Below are 11,684 nucleotides of genomic sequence, written 5' to 3' on the forward strand. Positions count from 1 at the left end.
AAGTCGAAAGCTGAACAACCTTAAAACGCCAGAAAACAAGTCGAAAGCTGAACAGCCTTAAAACGCCAGTACACAAGTCCAGAGCTGAACAACATTAAAACGCCAGTACACAAGTCGAGAGATGAACAACCTTAAAACTCCAGTACACAAGTCGAGAGCTGAACAACTGAACAACCTTAAAACGCCAGAAAACAAGTCGAGAGCTGAACAACCTTAAAACGCCAGAAAACAAGTCGAGAGCTGAACAACCTTAAAACGCCAGTACACAAGTCGAGAGCTGAACACGGCCATGTAGATGGTATCTAACAGGCATACCTTGCCAAAATATGCGTTTGTTGATATATATAATGGTCGGATCATCAGGTCTTACAATCAAGTGATATGCCACACGATTATTGTTGCATTGTGTCGTTACTATCTTTGAAAAATAGTTTACTTTGACTATGAATTTAAATAGACTTTATCTTATTGCCTAAATCATAATCACATTACACAATAAATATCGACACACATGTATTAATTTAAATAGCCTTCATCTTATTGCCTAAATCATAATCACATTACACAATAAATATCGACACACATGTATTAATTTAAAGGCTCCACAACAAATGTCCGTTTGTCCCACATAGGTACACTATATATAACAGGGACTAGGGAGATTTCACTAAGTAGTAACAGTGTAAACTAATGAGCTAACAATGTTTAACAGATCTGGGACTAAAGATAAGATAAAGTCTAATGGAATAGTGAAACAACTGGGTGTGACAGTGTGGGTATGTTAGCGATTATATTGTAACACTGTTAGGAGTAGTGATATAAACACAGCGTTGAGACTATCGATATTAACAGTGACCCGTCATCCATTGACGTCATAGTGACAACATAGGAGTCAAGTGTTAGTCTACAAGTTAGCACTCATTTAGATAAAAAAAAAGAAATAGATCTGCTGTCAATCAAATATTGTCAACGTAATTCAATCGCTATATTATTTTATTTAATCTTAGATTTTATAGTGTGATGTCCTTATATCGCATGTTAGACTCACACTATATATATAAACTTCCCTTAAACTAGGCAAAATACTGATGTAATTTGGGGAAGAGTCGTTATTTAGTCTCTGAGAACTTGCGATTACAACCTTTAACAGTCAAAACACGATGTCTACTTGGTAACCAACTTTGTTTTATCTGATAAAACTGGACATGAAACCAGAATGACTTATAAGATCCAACTCAAGGAGGACGGAAAGAAATTTCAAGAGATTTCCTCCAGTACAATATGGGAAATTATGACAACAAAATTCAAATTTTAAATTTTAAGATGGCAATTTGGCAGCAATATTGTTTATTTGACGAGTCCCAAAATTAACTGTACAAAACTTTGAAGGACCAATGGTAAACCTACATATTAAATTTGAGAAGGGTATGTCATGTATATTTTAGTAAATAGCGAAAACAAATATGAACTATCAAACCCAAAGAGGGCTGGTGGACATTTTTTCTTCTGATCAGACTCAAAACGAAATATGTGCAACTAAGAACCAAGGGGGACGGACCTACGTTTGAAATCTGAGAAAGATCTCTCACGTCCTTCCTGAGAAAACTCGATAACACTCGATATCAAATTTGAATTGTCAAAATCCAATATGGTTGCCTTTATCTCAAACACATGCAATCATGAACATTTGGATACAAAGAAAGAACTAAACAATCTACAACATGGTCTTCGCTCCTTAACATCACGTTCATAACATTCACATTAGACCTTCAATTGATATCAAATATATGCTGTCGGCAGCCTCAGATTATCTTAACATATCAGCAGTCTACGTCTGAATGGCGTAACATATCAGCCTACGTCTGAATGGCGTGACATATCAGCCTACGTCTGAATGGCGTGACATATCAGCCTACGTCTGAATGGCGTAACATATCAGCCTACGTCTGAATGGCGTAACATATCAGCCTACGTCTGAATGGCGTAACATATCAGCCTACGTCTGAATGGCGTAACATATCAGCCTACGTCTGAATGGCGTAACATATCAGCCTACGTCTGAATGGCGTAACATATCAGCCTACGTCTGAATGGCGTAACATATCAGCCTACGTCTGAATGGCGTAACATATCAGCCTACGTCTGAATGGCGTAACATATCAGCCTACGTCTGAATGGCGTAACATATCAGCCTACGTCTGAATGGCGTAACATATCAGCCTACGTCTGAATGGCGTAACATATCAGCCTACGTCTGAATGGCGTAACATATCAGCCTACGTCTGAATGGCGTAACATATCAGCCTACGTCTGAATGGCGTAACATATCAGCCTACGTCTGAATGGCGTAACATATCAGCCTACGTCTGAATGGCGTAACATATCAGCCTACGTCTGAATGGCGTAACATATCAGCCTACGTCTGAATGGCGTAACATATCAGCCTACGTCTGAATGGCGTAACATATCAGCCTACGTCTGAATGGCGTAACATATCAGCCTACGTCTGAATGGCGTAACATATCAGCCTACGTCTGAATGGCGTAACATATCAGCCTACGTCTGAATGGCGTAACATATCAGCCTACGTCTGAATGGCGTAACATATCAGCCTACGTCTGAATGGCGTAACATATCAGCCTACGTCTGAATGGCGTAACATATCAGCCTACGTCTGAATGGCGTAACATATCAGCCTACGTCTGAATGGCGTAACATATCAGCCTACGTCTGAATGGCGTAACATATCAGCCTACGTCTGAATGGCGTAACATATCAGCCTACGTCTGAATGGCGTAACATATCAGCCTACGTCTGAATGGCGTAACATATCAGCCTACGTCTGAATGAATGGCGAAACATATCAGCCTACGTCTGAATGGCGTGACATATCAGCCTTCGTCTGAATGGCGTAACATATCAGCCTACGTCTGAATGGCGTAACATATCAGCCTATAGCTACGTCTGAATGGCGTAACATATCAGCCTGTACCTTTTGTTCTATTTTTGATACATTGCATTTCGAGATGGCGACAAGAATGCTAAGGCAAACTCTAAATAGGTGTGACCAGAGGTGTATATACGTATCTGGTTTGACTAACACAATTGACTGACTTTTCATAAGAATTGATGGGCATGTGTACATGTAGGTGTGCATTTTACTTTAAATTTCCCTAAGAAGGCCATTGTGGCTTCTGACTGGCTTTAGTTCTATTTGTAGAAAGCGTAAGGGATGTAACTCCTCTAAATGTTTTAATTCCGACCTATCATAAGTCTGGCGACATCAGCGGACAAAAGAGGTTACACAACAGTTTGCAGGGGCTCAATACACATTTTAATAAAGTATGATCGCAATTGAACGAAATTTTCATCAATCAGAAGCCAGTCTTTTTTCTCCAACATTAAGCAGTTTAATAGTATACAGGTAAGATTTTTATGTTGGCTACTAGGTGATCATGAGTCTGGGTTTTGATCGTAGAATAATAGGCATCTTCTCTTTACTACATATTCGAAACAAACAACACAACGAACAAATCACATTTGCCCGACCAGCCTGTCGTGAAGATAGTGCAGTCAGCGTTTAATTTTGCAAACAAAATAATCAATATGTATATGAGCTTGTACAGAAGCTCCGCACGCCACTCAGGAACAAGAGGCCCAGAGGGCCTGTATCGCTCACCTGAATATGTTTAAAATAATTGGTATGAAGTAGGTGCTGTAAATACATATAAAATTTCAGAAAGATCCAACCAGTACTTGAGATATAGCGAGAACAAACTTCAAACAGAGCCCCACCCCTATGCAACCTAGGGGGGTCATACCCACCAATTATACAAAATCGAGTCCTCTTGGTCCATTGATGCTCCAGACTAAATAAGGATAAAATCCCATAATCCCGATGGGTTTCAAAGATTTTACCTCTATTTCTCCAATTGAGCCCCGCCCTTCTGCCCCCTGGGAGTCCACACCCACTGCTTATACAATATTGTTTCCCCTTCACCCAAGGCTGCTTCATTCCAAATTTGGACAAAATCCTGTCATTCCTACAGAAGAAGAAGGATTTTGAAGAATTTGCTGTTTCCCCTATTGGGCCCCTCCCTTCTGCCCACAGGGGGGCCACACTCGCTGTTTATACGAAATTGAGTCCCTTTTGCCTGAGGATGTTCCAGACTAAATTAGGAAAATATCCCTTAATCCCTATGGTAGAAGTGGGATTATAAAGGTTTAACCTATATTTCCCCTATTGGGCCCCGCCCCTCAGGTCCCAGAGGGGCAACACCCACCGTTTATACAAAATTGGTTCCCCTTTACCAAGGATGCTCCACACCAAATATGGACCAATTCTTACAGAAGAATGATTTTAAAGAATAATCTGCTATGTTTCCCCTATTGGGCCCCTCCTCTCAGGCCCCCCAGGGGCCAGACCCACGGTTTATACAAAACTGGTTCCCCTTTACCTAAGGATGCTTCAGACCAAATATGGACAAAATCCCCTCATTCCTACAGAAGGAGAAGGATTTTAAACAATTTGCTATATTTCCACTATTAGGCCCCACCCCTCAGCCCCCAGGGGGGCCAGGCCCACTGTTTATACAAAATTGGTTCCCCTTCACCCAAGGATGCCTCAGACCAAATATGGAACAAATCCTTTCATTCCTACAGAAGAAGAAGGATTTTAAAGAATTTGCTATATTTACCCTATTGGGCCCCGCCCCTCAACCCCAAGGGGGGCCCGACCCATGGTTTATACAAAATTTGTTCCCCTTTTCCCAAGGATGCTTCAGACCAAATATGGAACAAATCCTTTCATTCCTACAGAAGAAGAAGGATTTTAAAGAATTTGCTATATTTCCCCTATTGGGCCCCGCCCCTCTGCCCCCAGGGGGGCCAGACCCACCATTTATATAAAACTTGTTCCCCTTCCTCCAAGGATGCTTTTGACCAAATTTGGTCAAAATCTGCTCAGTCGTTCATGACAAGTAGCGTTTTAAAGGAAAAGCTGACGGACGGACGGACGACGGACGTTGCGGTATGGCATAAGCTCACCATGGTCCTTCGGACCAGGTGAGCTAAAAACCGGATATAGCACCTGCAAACCTGCGTCCAAACGGCAAAAAAATAATTTCTTTCTGGAATAGCAATTATTTTCATTGCGATTTACATCTCCGGGGCGGCACAGAACCAGTAACGGAAAAAACCCACCAAAAGGCGAACGCACAAAGCGACATAAAAACAACTACCATACACCCACAAAAACACCCCCCACTACCTACGAAAACCTTATTGTAAAGCGCGCCCTAAATTTTCGCCAATCCAAAAAACGTGTAACCTATCAAACGGGACGGATATAAACTGTAACTACGATGTTAAAAAAAAAATGTGTGACCGCACTGGTAGAATGAGATTCCCTCTATACTCCGAACCGCAGGAATATTTAAGTCTTCTCTTCACTACATATTCAAAACAAACAACACAACGAGCAAATCACATTTGCCCGACCAGCCTGTCGTGAAGGTAGAGAAAGTTTCAAATGCCAAATTTTACAAACCTAAATTTTTCGTTACAGCTAAACGTTTCTCAAGCGAATCTGCAACGTAACCGTCTTTACTGAACTCGCTTTTCCAGCGACCATGCCTCTTAAAACATTGGTCATCGACTCCGTTATTAGCGGCTGTCGTCGCCCCTCCCGCTCAAAGCGAATGCAAGCCCAACTTAGCTTCACCGGAGACCAACCTCATTTTTTTGAGCATTGCCTCCTTAGCTCCTGTGTAGCTGAGTACTTTGTTTTTGTTAATAAGCTGGCATGTTTTCCCGTAGCGATTTTAAAACTTGTTTAAACAAAAAATCTTCCGATTCCAGACTAATTTCTGCCGATTCTATGTACCTTAATAACATCGAATATGGGCAAGCGACCGTGATGTCCTTGCTTATCACTACCTCGTGGCGGAAACGATACTGTTCTGTTTTGCTCTTCCTAATGACTAACGTTAAGTAAACAAATTAAAATCATTGACAAATCTCGTACTATCAACAAGTCGTTTGATTTAGAATATGTCCCACGCAAATTAATCAGCATGTCACTGGCTACACGTTTGGATGTTTCCACCAAGCTCCGAATGAATGAATTAGTTGTAGGGTCCGGGTGACCGTTGATACTTTGCGCCCATTTGATGGCGTATGTCACTGATGACACTGAAGAAAATGTGGATCCGTTATCTAACAAATAGTTCAAATACACCGCTACACGAATCGGTGATGCAGGAAGGGCTGAAAAAACATGAGCCGAAATAAACTGCTCCCACCTTCTGAACGCGCCATAATTCTTTGAGTTTGTGCTTATACTCTTACTCTGTAACAGCCTCCCAGCCATACCCTCCGCCATCTGGTGCAGAGAGGAACCTTCTGCCATGCCCGAGGCCTCCAACGCATCGCCCTAGGCCTTTTGGTTATTGAGTAGATTTTGTTGAAAGGTTTTAAACATATTTGATCCCTGTGACCTTGAATATGAGTCAAGGTTATTCATTTGAACAGACTTGGTAGCCCTTCATCACAGCATGTTAATGGCCAAATATCATCACCCTAGGCCTCTTGGTTATTCACAAGTTGTTTAAAGATTTTAAACATATTTGACCCCAGTGACCTTGAATATAAGTCAAGGTCATTCATTTGAAGAAACTTAGTAGCCCTTCATACCAGCATGTTACTGGCCAAATATCATCACCTAAGGCCTCTTTATTATTCAGAAGAAGTTATTTTAAAAGTTTTAAACAAATTAGACACCTGTGACCTTGAATATAAGTCAAGGTCATCCATTTGAACAAACTTGGTAGCCCTTCATCCCAGCATGCTACCGACAAAACATCATCATCCTAGGCCTTTTGGTTATTGAGAAGAAGTTGTTGAAAGGTTTTAAACATATTTGATCCCTGTGACCTTGAATATGAGTCAAGGTCATTCGTTCAAATAATCTTGGTAGCCCTTCATCCCAGTTTGCTTCAGGCCAAATATCATCACCATAGGCCTTTTGGTTATTAAGAAGAAGTTGTCTAAAGTAACATCTTGACGTCGGTCGGACGACGAATGACGGACGCCACGCCATGGCATAAGCTCCCTTGCCTTTCGGACAGGTGAGCTAAACAAGAGGCCCAGAGGGCCTGTATCGCTCACCTGAATATGTTAAAAATAATTGGTATGAAGTAGGTGCTGTAAGTACATATGAAATTTCAGAAAGATCCATACAGTACTTGAGATAAGGTGAGAACAAACTTCAGACAGAGCCCCAGCCCTAGGGGGGTCATACCCACCAATTATATAAAATTGAGTCCCCTTGACCCAAGGATGCTCCAGACTAAATAAGGATAAAATCCCATAATCCCGATGGTCGAAGAAGGGTTTCAAAGGTTTTACCTCTATTTCTCCTCTTGAGCCCCGCCCTTCTGCCCCTTGGGAGACCACACCCACTGCTTATACAAAATTGAGTCCCCTTGGCCCATTGATGCTCCAGACTAAATTAGGATAAAATTCCTTAATCTTTATGGTAGAAGGATTTTAAAGAATAATTTGCTATGTTTCCCCTCTTGGGCCCCGCCCCTCAGGCCCCTGGGGAGCCACACCCACGGTTTATACACAATTGGTTCCCCTACACCCAAGGTTGCTTCAGACCAAATATGGAACAAATACTTTATTCCTACAGAAGAAGAAGGATTTTAAAGAATTTGCTATATTTCCCCTATTGGGCCCCGCCCCTCAGCCCCCAGGGGACCACACCCACAGTTTATACAAAATTCGTTGCCCTTCACCCAAGGATGCTTCAGACCAAATATGGAACAAATCCTTTTATTCCTACGGAAGAAGAAGGATTTTAAAGAATAATTTGCTATGTTTCCCCTATTTGGCCCCGCCCCTCAGGACCCTGCGGGGATTAGACCCAGAGTTTATAAAAAATTGGTTTCCCTTCACCCAAGGATGCTTCAGACCAAACATGGAACAATTCCTTTCATTCCTACAGAATAAGAAGGATTTTAAAGAATTTGCTATATTTCCACTAATGGGCCCCGCCCCTCAGCCCCATGGGAGGCCACACCCACCATTTATACAAAATTGGTTCCCCTTTACCCAAGGATGCTCCACACTAAATATGGACCAACTCCTTTTATTCCTACGGAAGAAGAAGGATTTTAAAGAATAATTTGCTATGTTTCCCGTATTTGGCCCCTTCCCTCAGGCCCCTGGGGGGCCATACCAATGGTTTATACAAGATTGGTTCCCCTTTTCCCAAGGATGCTTTAGACCAAATATGGAACAAATCCTTTCATTACTACAGAAGAAGAAGGATTTTAAAGAATTTGTTATATTTCCCCTGTTTGGCCCCGCCCCTCAGCCCCCAGAGCTACGGTTTATACAAAATTGGTTCCCCTTCACCCAAGAATGCTTCAGACCAAATATGGAACAAATCCTTTCATTCCTACAGAAGAAGAAGGATTTTAAAGAATTTTGCTATATTTCCCCTATTGGGCCCCGCCCCTCAGCCCCAAGGGGGGCCAGACCCACCATTTATACAACACTTGTTCCCCTTTCCCCAAGGATGCTTTTGACCAAATTTGGTCAAAATCTGCTCAGTCGTTCATGACTAGTAGCGTTTTAAAGGAAAAGCTGACGGACGGACGACGGACGCTGCGGTTTGGCATAAGCTCACCATGGTCCTTCGGACCAGGTGAGCTAAAAACAACAGAAAAAGTCAATTGATTTATTACATCTCATTTATTTATCACTCAAGCACTATATGATCAGATACATTTGAAAAGCAGGTGTTTAATAGAATAACTTATATAAAATACAATGTAAATTTTGTAAAGGTGACAAAAAAGCAGTAAAATATAAGGCACCTATATATTGGCTATTCAGTGAATGAGCTTTTGTTCTTTTTCATTTTATAGAATTAAAAGTTTGTATCATTTACTAGGTAACTAACACCCTTTACTTATTGTTGTTGAGAAAGATATTTTAATTTAATACAGAAGAATTGTTTCAATATTTGGCTTGATTCTAGTAAACTACAAGAAAAAGTTGGTACATTATCCTTTCGTAGCTCATTCATCATACTCGCTCTTACTAAAGCAGTTTCCATTAATACTAACTATTATGCCAGACAGGTACTAATGAGCCACCCTACAGGTACTAATGAGCCACCCTACCTGTATTCATTCTCGTTTACTTACATTGATCCCTTCCATGCATTAAATGTAACTTAAAAAACATAACTTGCTGATAAATCACATCTAGCTACAAAAAAGTCATTAACATCCGTTTTTATCTGATGTTGGGGTGGCAGCCCTCCAGACCAGGTGAGCTAACAATGGTGGAAGTAAGAATAATAATGATAAATGCAGCAACAACAAGTATTCCACTAATGAAATGCAAGAACAAAGCTTTGAACTAACACTAAGAAATTTACATTTGTTAAAATATAAAATGCAGCAAAAACAATCTTTTCCTAATCTAACAGAACTACTGGTACAAACAAATAGTATGTAAACTAGAAGGATCTTTTTATCCACCACCAAGGGATCTTTATCAGATCTACAAAAATGTTTTTTTACCTTCTTTTGTCTTCATTTTCCTTACAGGAACTAGTACCCAGTCCACTGTTGGAAATCCCAAACGGGAATCTTGTACATTAACTTATACCTTGTCACATCATATGTTATTTGACAGTATGGCAAATGTTATTGCGTAAGAATCGCAAAACTAAATGAACAAGAGGCCCAAGGTCCTTAGCGGTCACCTGAGTTATATCATAGGTACTGTTTAGATGCGATGTGGAAATCAGCATGCAAACTAAGTGAAATACAATGCTTGTCATGTCATCAAAGGATAAGAATTTGAAAATATTGGTAAATGTTCCATTTGGGGCCCCACCCTAGCCCCTGGGGATAGGGCAGGAGTCCTAATTTTACAATGTAATACCCTCATTCACCAAAGATGATTCTGACTAAGTGTGAGTAATTTTCTGCTGAAAATGGATAAAATATACCCAAAAGTGTTATTTCCCTATATAAACTATAGTAAACTTTACCCCCTCCCCAAGGGAGAACGGATAGCTCGGGGGTCCTGAAATGTACAACTTTAATAAAGCCCCTAATGATCTTTCTTTTTATGCACTGAAATTGAATGTAGTACCTCTGAGTCTGCAGAAGACGATTTTAAAAATATTGGTTAATTTTCCCTTTGGGGCCCCACCGTGACCCCAGGGGTTGGGGTAGGAATCCCAATTTTACAGCCTCATCTACCAAGGATGATTCTGACCAAGTTTGAAAAATCCATCCACTGGTTCTTGAGAAGAAGTTGAAAATGTAAAAAGTTAACCCATGACCGACAACGGACGGAAAGCAATTAGAATAGGTTACTTGAGCAAAGCTCAGGCGAACCTAACAATACTAACAATGTGCAAGAGAACATACATATATAATTTGAGAAAGATACCTGCAGTACTTTCTGAAGAATAGAAATAACAAAATTTGACTATCAAACTCCAAGATGGCCACCTGTTGTCCATTTTGTTTTTCCAATCAGTCTCAAAAATAAACATGCACAGTTATAGACCAATGGAAACCTGCATACCACATTTAAGTAAGATTATTCTGTTACTTTCTGAGAAATAAAGATAACGTTTAACATAACTGTCAAAATCCAAGATGACTGCTATATGCCTAATTTGAGACCTTGGGGAATCTTTACATGGAATTTGAGACAGATATGGCTGCCTGTGTGCCATCGTGAATTCCCGATTTGTTGTTATGCATAACAAGGGACATGGGGAACCTTCATCTGAAATTTGAGAAACATCCCTCAAATTCTTTCTTAGAAATAGCGCTAACAATAATTGTTTCAGGACTAATAGACAGGATGACGGACGAATGATGGTTGGACGGATTAACGACAGACCAAGGGTGAATTGAATGGCCCACCATCTGATAATGGTTGGCTGAAAAAAGGTAGCTAAAGAAGGTGTTGGTGGGGAAAAAATGACCTGGGTCCCTTTTCAGAATAACCTTACATAACAGCAATAATCATTACATACATATAATCTATATTTTTAAATTCATTTCAATCCTTTTATCAGATTAAAAAAAGACTAACCTATATAATGACAAACACTTTTTCTACATACCCTCTAACTTGTTTCTTAAATCAATTAAAAACGTTTTTTGTGTACAACCTATAAATCAAATTGAATTAAACAATTACTATTACATTTTGACATCAAATAATAAAACCAAAAAATATAACAAACTAAAGAACTTTTTTTTTTAAGGTGATTGTTCAAGCACTGACGTCACTCTTTGGCATTCACTTTATAAAAAAAAAAAGATTTTGCACCATTGATTGAATGTCTCCAATGCAAAACGTAATGTCAAATATGGGCTGTGTAATGTATTGTAAGATCTGTACTGTGTAGTGAATTGTAAGATCTGTGTTGTGTAATGTAATATCAGATCTTTGCTGTGCTGTGTATTGTAAGATCTGTGTTGTGTAGTGTATTGTAAGATCTGTGTTGTGTAATGTTATATCAGATCTTTGCTGTGCTGTGTATTGTAAGATCTGTGCTGTGTAGTGTATTGTAAGATCTGTGCTGTGTAGTGTATTGTAAGATCTGTGCTGTGAAGTGTATTGTAAGATCTGTG

This window comes from Mizuhopecten yessoensis, unplaced genomic scaffold (genome assembly GCF_002113885.1).
Source record: "Mizuhopecten yessoensis strain PY_sf001 unplaced genomic scaffold, ASM211388v2 scaffold10649, whole genome shotgun sequence".
Taxonomy (NCBI): Eukaryota; Metazoa; Mollusca; class Bivalvia; order Pectinida; family Pectinidae; genus Mizuhopecten; species Mizuhopecten yessoensis.